The sequence below is a fragment of the Nicotiana sylvestris genome, chromosome 4 (genome assembly GCF_000393655.2).
Source record: "Nicotiana sylvestris chromosome 4, ASM39365v2, whole genome shotgun sequence".
NCBI lineage: Eukaryota > Viridiplantae > Streptophyta > Magnoliopsida > Solanales > Solanaceae > Nicotiana > Nicotiana sylvestris.
The window spans coordinates 80057959-80068876 of NC_091060.1; positions in this window are offsets into that span (position 1 = coordinate 80057959).

Genomic DNA, 10918 nt, shown 5'->3' on the forward strand with positions numbered 1-10918 from the left:
TGGAAGTGTGTCAGCTGGCTTTTTCTTCACGAGAGACGCCATCACGACTGGGTGTGGGTTTAGGGTCGTGACAGTTTGTGTCATGACCCAAAATCTCACTAGAGTCGTCACGATGCCTAACACCATTTTCTAGGCAAGCTAACAACTAATAAGTAGAGATAAACTTAAAAAATAGTAAGAAATAATCTCAACAATAGAATAATATAAATAAATTAAGTCAAAATAGAAATACAACTAAAAACCATCCCAAAATCTGGTGTTATCGAGTGCATGAGCTATACAGAATTTTAAATATAGAGTCTGAACCAAGATACAATACTATCTAAATGACTAAACAGTAATAGCATGATCTAAGAAAAAAGGACTTCAAGGCCTCCGAATAGAACAATAGTGCTCCCTCGAAATCTCCAACAAGTACAGACGCCACCCTCTAACAATCACCTCTATAAGCAATGCCTAGATTTGCACATAAATGCAGAGTGTAGTATTAGTACAATCATCTTCATATACTCAATAAGTAACAAGCCAAACCTTGGGCTGAAAGCAGTGACAAGCTTGGTAAGGTGCAATGCTTATTTTCAATATCCAACAACACAAATAACAACATAACAACGACAAAAAGGAAAAGCATCTCAAGTGTGTCAGCTGACCTTATCTTTACGAGAGGTGCCATCACGACCGAGTCTGGGTTTAGGGTCGTGACAATTTGGTATCAGAGCCTAGGTTACATAGGTCTCACGAGTCATGAGCATGTTTAGTAGAGTCTCGCGGATAGGTATAGAGACATCTGTATTTATCCTCGAGAGGCTGCAGAACCTTTAGGAAAAATTTCATATTCTTGAAATTCTTGTCGTGTGAATCTGTTAATCCGAGTACTAAACTTCTGCTATTCTATTCTCTCACAGATGGTGAGGACACGTGCTACCGGTTAGGATGGATGACCACCAGTACTACCAGCAGTGGCCACTACAGGCAGAGGATGTGGATGTGGTCGCGGTAGCGGCAGAGGTGTGGCCGGCATAGTATCTAGGGCAGCACCTACAGATCTACCAGCCACCCCAGTTTAGGATCAGGTCCCAGTTATGGATGCTCTAGTAGCACCAGCTCAAGCACCAGCTGTGCCCATTCTGATTCCAGGTCTTCAGGAAGCCTTGGCTCAGATTCTATCAGTATGCACTAGCCTAGCTCAAGCGGTTTCAGTTACTACAACCACATCAACTTCTCAGGCCGGGGGAGGCACTCAGACTTTCGCTGCTAGCACACTTGAGCAGGTCGTGCAGGGACTTCAAATACCGGGGGCACATCCAGCCCAGCCGGTTGCAGCTGCTCTAGACTATGTAGCTCTTGCCATGCCAAAGGACGAACAACGTAGGTTGGAGAGGTTTGGTAGACTCCAGCCTCCGACTTTGAGTGGTGTAGAGGGAGAGGATGCCCAGGGTTTCTTGGACAACTGTCAGCGGATTCTTCGCACAACAGGTATTCTGGAGACCAGCGGGGTCGCTTTTACTATTTTTCAGTTTTCTGGAGCTGTCTTCAGTTGATGGGAGGCTTATGAGAGGCGTAGGCCTGTTGGTGCAGCACCCCTTACCTGGCAGCAGTTCTCCGTTCACTTTTTGGAGAAGTATGTGCCGCAGTCTCACAGAGAGGAGCTGCGCAGGCAGTTCGAGTGGTTGCATCAGGGAGAGATGACTGTATCGCAGTATGATATGAGGTTCTCCGAGTTAGCTCATCATGCTATTTGGTTGGTTCAGGCAGATAGAGAGAGGATTAGGAGGTTTGTGGATGGCCTGGCTTATCGGCTTCGTATTTTCATGACTAGGGAGAGGGTGTCTAGAGCTACTTTTGAGGAGGTTGTTGACATTGCTCATGAGATCGAGTCAGTTCGTCGCCAGGAGCGATATGAGAGGAAGGCCAGGAGGCCTCGAGGATCAGGTAGTAATGGTGGTGCTCCTTCGAGAGGTCAGTTTCAACAGGGTAGAGGCCGTCCATTCAGGCATGCTCAGCCAGCTCGCCCAGGTTATCGTGGGGCATCATCGGGTCATGGTTCTCATAATTCTCATCAGGGCCAGTCATCACTTAGTGCCCTTCTAGCTCAGAGTTCGTCCTGTGCTCCATCAGTTCAGGGCTCTTCTATGCCAAGTGCATCTGCTAGTCATTCCGATGCTAGGGTTTCCCTTCAATCCCCGACCCCAGCACCTGGGAGTTGCTATGAGTGTGGAAAGATGGGTCATATGTGCAGGCAGTGTCCTCGTCGTTAGGGCTGTTCATTCAGATCAGATATCTGAAATCCGAACTGATGCATTTAATATCAGATTTTGGATTTCGAATTGTGTTAATAAAAATTTCGAATTTCGGATCAGATTCGGAATGGCATATTATAATCCGATTTGATTCGAAATACGAAATTATTAGGCAATGTATAAAATACCATAGTACTTCCTTTACATCTTCCTCCAAGTTATTACCTTTACAATTGCTAGATTTAGCTATATTGGCACCATAGTACTCTCATAATTGCATAAACATTAATTTTTCTTAATGTATTTGCCTCTTTTACAAAGAAAATATACATATTAGTTTGTAACTTTGACATAATAATACGATCTGAAATTCGATCCGATCCGATATAATTCGGATCAGATTCAGATTGCATTTTCTAGAATTCGAAATCCAAAATCCGAATTCGAAATGTTCTATATCTGATCCGATCCGATCCATGCAGAGCCCTACTCGTCGTCTTGTGGGTTCATCTCAGTAGAGGAGTCAGCCATCGGCTTCAGTATCACTTACTTCACCACCACCTACCTAGCTAGCTAGGTGTGGAGGTTAGTCAGCTAGGGGTCGCCCTAGAGGGGGAGGTCGATCAGGTGGCGGTCAGGTCTATTTCAATGCACTTTTAGCTAGACCCGATGCTATTGCTTTTGATGCTGTTATTATAGGTATTGTCTCAGTCTGCCACAAAGATGCTTCTGTATTATTTAATCCCGGTTCCACCTTTTCCTATGTGTCATCATACTTTGCTCGTTATTTGGATACACCCCATGAGTCTCTTGTTTCACCTGTTTATGTATCTACTCCAGTAGGCGATACTATTATTGTAGACCGTGTGTACCGGTCATGTGTGGTGACTATTGGGGGTCTGGAGAACCGAATGGATCTTTTAATGTTTATGTATGGTGGAGTTCGATGTTATATTAGGCATGGATTGGCTATCTCTATGTCGTGCTATTTTGGACTATCATGCTAAGACAATGACATTGGCTATGCCGGGTGTGCCAAAAATTGTGTGGCGAGGTTTGTTGGATTATGTTCCCAATAGGGTAATTTTGTTCATGAAGGCCCAGCGTATGGTTGGGAAAGGGTTGTATTTAGATTTAGCCTTTGTGAGGGACGTCGGTGTAGAGACTCCCAATATTGATTGTATTCCAGTTGTGAGGGATTTTCCCGATGTGTTTCCTACAGACCTGCCGGGCATGCCACCGGACAGGGATTTTGGTATTGACCTAGTGCCGGGCACTCAGCCCATTTCTATTCCGCTGTATTGTATGGGACCAGCGGAGTTGAATAAGTTAAATGAGCAGCTTTAGGAACTCCTTGATAAGGGGGTTCATTTGGCCTAGTGTGTCACCTTGGGGTGTGCCGGTTCTATTTGTAAAGAAGAATGATGACACGATGAGGATGTGCATTGAATATAGGCAATTGAACAAAGTAACAGTTAAGAACAAGTATCCTTTGCCTTGTATTGATGATGTATTCGACCAACTTCAGGGAGCGAGAGTGTTCTCCAAGATTGATCTCTGTTCGGGTTATCACCAGTTAAAGATCAGGTATTCAGATATTCTTAAGATAGCTTTCAGGACCCGATATGGTCATTATGAGTTCTTGGTGATGTCTTTCGAACTGACCAATGCCCCAACAACATTCATGCATTTAATGAACATCGTGTTCCGGTCTTATCTCGACTCGTTCGTCATAGTTTTCATTGATGATATTTTGGTATACTCGTGTAGTCAGGAGGAGCACGTGGAGCATTTGAGAGTTATGTTGCAGATTGAGGGAGGAGAAACTTTATGCAAAATTCTCCAAGTGTGAGTTTTGGCTCAGTTAAGTGGCTTTCTTGTGGCACGTGGTGTCCAGCGAGGATATTCGGGGTGATTCGAAGAAGATATAGGCGGTTCCAAGTTGTCCCAGACCGTCCTCAGCCACAGAGATTCGTAGCTTTCTTGGTTTGGCGGGTTATTACCACCGGTTTGTTCAGGGATTCTCATCTTTTGCATCGCCTTTGACCAAGTTAACTCACAAGGGTGCTTCATTTGTATGGTCGGATGAGTGTGAGGAGAGCTTTCAGAAGCTCAAGACAGCCTTGACCATAACTCCAGTATTAGTTTTGCCATCAACTTCAGGTTTATATACCGTGTATTGTGATGCTTCGAGAGTTGGTATTGTGTGTGTTTTGATGCAGAAGAGTAGAGTTATTGCTTATGCTTCTCATCAGTTGAAGCTCATGAGAAGAACTACACCGTTCATGATTTGGAGTTGGCTGCTATAGTTCATGCGTTGAAGATTTGGAGGCATTATTTGTATGGTGTGTCTTGCGAGGTGTTTACGGATCATCGTAGCCTCCAGCACTTGTTCAAGCAAAAGGATCTCAATTTGAGGCAGCGGAGGCGGTTAGAGTTTCTAAAAGATTATGATATTACTATATTGTACCATCCGAGGAAGGCCAATGTGGTGGCCTATGCTTTGAGCTGAAAGGCAGTGAGTGTGGGGAGTTTAGCATATATTCCAGTTGGGGAAAGACCTCTTGCAGTTGATGTTCAGGACTTGGCCAATCGGTTCGTAAGGTTAGATATTTCAGAGCCCAGTCGGGTATTGGCTTGTGTGATTTCTCGGTCTTCCTTATATGATCGCATCAGAGAGCACCAGTATGATGATCCTCATTTTCTTGTGCTTAAGGACAGAGTTCAGCACGATGATGGCAGAGATGTGACTATTGGTGATGATGGGGTGTTGAGGATACAGTGCCAGATATGTGTGCCCAATGTAGATGGGCTTCGGGAGTTGATTCTGGAGGAGGCCCATAGCTCGCGATATTCCATTCATCTGGGTGCCACGAAGATGTATCAGGATTTGAGACAACATTATTGTTGGAGGAGAATGGAGAAGGACATTGTGGGATTTGTAGCTCGGTGTCTCAATTGTTAGCAAGTGAAATATGAGGATCAGAGATCGGGTAGCTTGCTTTAGCAGATGGATATTCCAGAGTGGAAGTAAGAGCGGATCACCATGGACTTTGTAGTTGGGCTCCCAAGGACTTTCAAGAAGTTCGATACTATTTGGGTGATTGTGGATCGGCTGACCAAGTCCGCACACTTCATTCCTATGTGTACCATATATTCTTCAGAGCGGTTGGCAAAGATCTATATTTGGGGAGATTATTCATTTGCATGGTGTCCCAGTTTCCATCATTTCAGACATGGGCACTCAGTTTACTTCGCAGTTTTGGAGGTTTGTGCAGCGAGAGTTGGGTACTCAGGTTGAGTTGAGCACAACTATTCACCCTCAGACAGATGGGCAGTCCGAGCGCACTATTCATATATTGGAGGACATGTTGCGTGCTTATGTCATTGATGTCGGAGGGTCAGGAGATCAGTTTCTACCACTTGCAGAGTTTGCTTATAACAACAACTACCAGTTGAGTATTCAGATGGCTCCGTATGAGGCTTTGTATGGGAGGCGGTATAAATCTCCAGTCAGTTGGTTTCAGCCGGGTGAGGCTAGGCTATTGGGGACAAACTTGGTGCAGGATGCTTTAGAAAAGGTGAAGCTAATTCAGGAGAGGCTTCATACAACGCAGTCGAGACAAAAGAGTTATGCTGACAGGAAGGTTCAGGATGTGTCCTACATGGTTTGTGAGAAGGTTCTGTTGAAGATTTCGCCCATGAAGGGTGTTATGAGATTTTGGAAGAAGGGTAAATTGAGTCCTCAGTTCATTGGGCCTTTTGAGGTCCTTCGGAGGATTAGGGAGGTGGTTGTGAGCTTGCTTTGCCACCCAGCTTGTCGAGTGTGCATTCGGTATTTCATGTTTCTATGCTCCGAAAGTATATTAAGGATCCGTCTCATATTCTGGATTTTAGCACGGTTCAGTTAGATGATGATTTAACTTATGATGTGGAGCCAGTAGCTATTTTGGGGCGTCAGTTTCGAAAGTTGAGGTCTAAGGATATAGCTTCAGTGAAAGTGTAGTGGAGAGGTCGGCCCCCGGAGGAGGATACTTGGGAGACCGAGTGGGAGATGCAGAGTAGATATCCTCACCTGTTTGAGGTTTCAGGTATGTTTCTTGACTCGTTCGGGGACAAACGTTTGTTTAAGAGGGGGAGGATGTGACGACTCGGCCAGTCCTCTTATGAGTTATCGCTCTGTTTCCCCCATTTCTGCTTCTTATTACCTTGTTCAGCTATATTTTGTGTTACCGGGTTGGTTGGCTTGGGTTTGGAAAGGTTTTGGTAAAGGTTGAGACACTTAGTCTCTTTTGAGGAAGCTTAAGTTGGAAAAGTCAACCAGATGTTGACTTATGTATTAAAGGGCTCGGATGTGAGTTTCAATGGTACGGACAACTTCGGGAGGTGATTTTCGACTTAGGAGCATGATCGGAATGTATTTTGGAGGTCCAAAGTATATTTAGGCTTGAATTGGAGAAATTGGAATTTTGGCATTTTCCGATTGATAGGCGAGATTTTGATACAGGGGTTGGAATGGAATTCCGGGAGTTGCAATAGTTCCGTTGTCTCATTTGGGATGTGTGTGAAAAATTTTAGGTCATTCGGACGTCGTTTGGTAGACTTTTTGATCAAAAGCGTAATTTAGAAGATTTTGGAATTCTTAGGCTTGAATCCGATGCGAATTTGGTGTTTTGATGTTATTTTGAGCGTTCTGAAGATTGGAACAAGTTTGAATGATGTTATAGGATATGTTGACATGTTTTGTTGAGGTCCCGGGGGCCTCAGGTGAGTTTCGGGTGGTCAATCGGACCATTTCATGTTTTGAAAGATTGCAGAAAAATTGTTGTGCATGTTGTAGACAATTGGCCTTCGCGTTCGCGAGTAGGCCCTAGCGTTCGTGAAGGGTTAGTAGGTGAGGCTGAAGATTTGGCCTTCGCGTTCGCGAGGGAGGTCCCGCGTTCGCAAGGGTCTGGGCCATTGAGCTACGCGTTCGCGGGAAGGGGAACCGCGTTCGCAAAGGTTGGAGTCAGGAAGCATCGTGTTCGCGAGAGGTCAGACGAGTTCGCGAAGGAGGAAAAATTGGTCAACTTAAGTTTGTGCTTTACGAACACGAGGCTTTGACCGCGTTCGCGAAGAAGGATTTGAATACTTGGGCAGAATGTTTAAATAGCCATTGTACACAATTTTGGGACTAACTTTCACCATTTTTGGGCGATTTTGAAGCTTTTTGAAGAGGATTGAAGAGAGATTCAAGGGGGAACACTTGGAGGTAAGATTTATGGATTATACTCGATCCTAATGTGAATTCTACCTAATTAATCATGGAATTTAAGCCTAATATTGAAGAACTAGGGCTTGTAGTTGGAGACCTAAAATTTGGGATTTGAGGGGTCGTTTGTGGTTGGATTTTGATGCTTTTAATATGAATGAACTCGGGGGGTGATAAGGATTCTATTGATGTAATATCTATCGGAATCCGAGACGTGGTCCTGGGGGTTGGGTTTGGCCAATTTCGGGATTTGTGTTGTAATTTGATTTCTTTCTAGTGGGATTTGTTCCCTTAGCATATTTTGATGGTTTTGTACTGATTTTGGTTAGATTTGGAGCATCTGAAGGTCGATTCGAGAGGCAAAGGCATCGCGGGCTAGTGATTGGACCGGATAGAGGTGAGTAATGATTGTAAAAGTTGTCCTGAGGGTATGAAACCTCGAATTTCACTTCGTTGTGCTATTTTGAGGTGACACACACACTAGATGACGAGCGTATGGTCGTGCACCGTTGGGGATTGTGACTTAGTCTATCCCGAATGACTGTTTTACCGCGTATTTGATTCAAAACTATTTGCTATCACCATGTTTTGGGCTAAATGCCATATTTGGGCCTCGTTCCAACTATTTGTACCCTTAGGGGATTTTTACTAATATTTCCTCACTATTTTTACTTTATACTTGTACTCAGTCATGCTTTATTCTACAGTTTTTATAACTCAGCCATGTTTACTCTGTTTTAACACATTAAATGATATTTTAAATGATATTTTGTGCTGAGCATCATGTTTTATTGTTACCCGAGTGGCTTATGAGATTCTGACTGAGTAAGGTTGAGGGCCTATGTTGTGAGGATACACTGATTTATGATTGTGAGGTCGAGGGCCCAAGATTGTATGCCATGAGGTGGCTTGTTGATATGAGGCTGAGAGCCTACTGGTTATGCCACGAGATGGCTTGATATTGCGCTTGGGCAGTAAGGGGCCCCTCCCGGAGTCTGTACACCCCCAGTGAGTGTGGATAACCATTGTGATATGAGATATAGCCCGAGGGGGCTGGTGTTATTCCACGATATTGCCCGAAGGGCGGATTCTGTTGACATTGTGCCCGAGGGGCGGATTTTATGTGTTTATCTATTTTAGCTGCTTTTTATTTAATTGGTTATTTTTTAAAAGGTGTTTTCAAGAAGCTTATTATGAACTAAGGTGTCTTCATATGTTTTCACCTTTTTATTGCTTTTACTGATTTTATACTGCTTCATTATAGCATGTTGATGTGCTTTTACGTGATTTCTTATCGCTGAGCCTTCATTTATTTTTATTACTCACTGAGTTGGAGTACTCACTTTACTCCCTGCACCCCATGTGCAGATTCAGGTACTTCAGATCCTACTTGTGAGGGTTGAGAGCTTCCAACAGATTTCAGAGTTCACTAGGTAGCTACTCGGCGTTCATAGCCCAATGCTTATCCCCTTATCTTATTTTCCTCTTGTTTTAGTTCTATAATAGAATATGTAGACTCTTCCTATCGGGCTATGTCTATTCCGCAATTGTATTGTTTTACCTTATTTCGGGATTATTGTTATGTTAAAGACTTAATTTGTATTATTTTATTTGCTTAAAATGAATTGGGAGTGTGTCGGCTGGCCTTGTCTTCACGAGAGGCGCCATCACTATCGGGTCTGGGTTTAGGGTCGTGATAGTTTTTGTCATGACCCAAAATCTCACTGGAGTCGTCACGATGCCGAACACCGTTTTCTAGGCAAGCCAACAATGAATAAGCAAAGATAAACTTAAAAAATAGTAAGAAATAGTCTCGACAACATAATAACATAAATAAATAAAGTCAAAATAGCGATACAACTAAAAACCATCCCAAAATCTGGTCTCATCGAGTGCATGAGCTATACAGAATTATAAATACAAAGTCGGAACCAAGATACAATACTATCTAAATGACTAAACAGTAATAGCATGATCTAAGAAAAAAGGACTTCAAGGCCTCCGAATAGAATAACAGTGCTCCCTCGAAATCTCCAACAAGTACAGATGCCACCCTCTAGCAATCACCTCTATCAGTAACACCTGGATCTGCACATAAAATGCAGAGCGTAGTATGAGTACAATCGACTCCATATACTCAATAAGAAATAAGCCAAACCTTGGGCTGAAAGCAGTGACGATCTTGGTAAGGTTGAATGCTCAATTTCAATAGCCAACAACAAAAATAACAACATAGTAACGACAAAAAGGAAAATCTCAAGTAATGTCAAGTTCAACTTTATCATAATAAGAGGAGCAATAAGCATGCTTTTCAAATATATTTGTCAAGACATCAATTGTTCCTGTCACAAATCAAAACCCCACCGTAGGCTTCATGATGACACCTAGTCTCTAAGACTAGGTAAGCTGATTACTTACAACAATTAAACCAATTTAACAATGATAATATAAAATAGAGTTTAATATAAATACTGAAACAAAAGCGAAATAAGCCTACTCGGCAATAATCATAACAACCATCCAAGACTAGCTAATACAGAGTCACAAACTCTAAATGAATACATAGGAATAACACAAATACAATACTGTTCGGATAACGATTTAACAGTACAATAAAAAGGGAAAAGGACTCCTAGGGACTGCGATGATGAAACACCTCTACCTTGAATCCTTGCGATCAAGAAGCTAACTCTGCTTGAGTCCAATATCACCAATTCATGAATATGCACAAAAATGTGTAGAAGTGTAGTATGAGTACAACACGGTCGGTACCCAGTAAGTATCAAGACTAACCTCGATCGAGTAGTGATGAGGTAAAAGTTAAGACATCTACTAGTTTTAAAACATATGTAGTTTATAAGTATAAAGCTAATAAAGGAAGCAAGAGTAAATAAATGGCAACAAAGGATAAACATGTAATAAAAATAGTAAAGTAATCATCACACCGTTAAATACCAATGAAACTAACTAAGGAAAAATAATGACAACCGAATACTCAAACCATTATAACACCAGAGTCACAACAGAATTACTCTGAGATGCCTCATCATATAAACACAAGTCAAGAGTCTCAAACCACAAATGATATGCTCACGGCACCTTGTGCCCACATTATTAATCACAACTGCACAAATAACTCACGTGCCAATATCTCAATCTGCTCAGTATGATCACGGGCTCACAATAACAATCCACCCGGCGTAGTCACAGGCTCAATACCAAAATGGAAGCAGACAATATAAGAATATATGGACATGATTAATGAATGTCAAGTTTCATACTCCTGAACTGGTATAACTAGCATGCTACGGTGTATGCTTGTGCGAGTGTACTAATACAGTCTACGTCAACAAGTAATATCAAAGACATCGAGTAGCTCATTGAAAGCAACACAACAAGTCAGGTAAGGTGTATGACATACACTTGG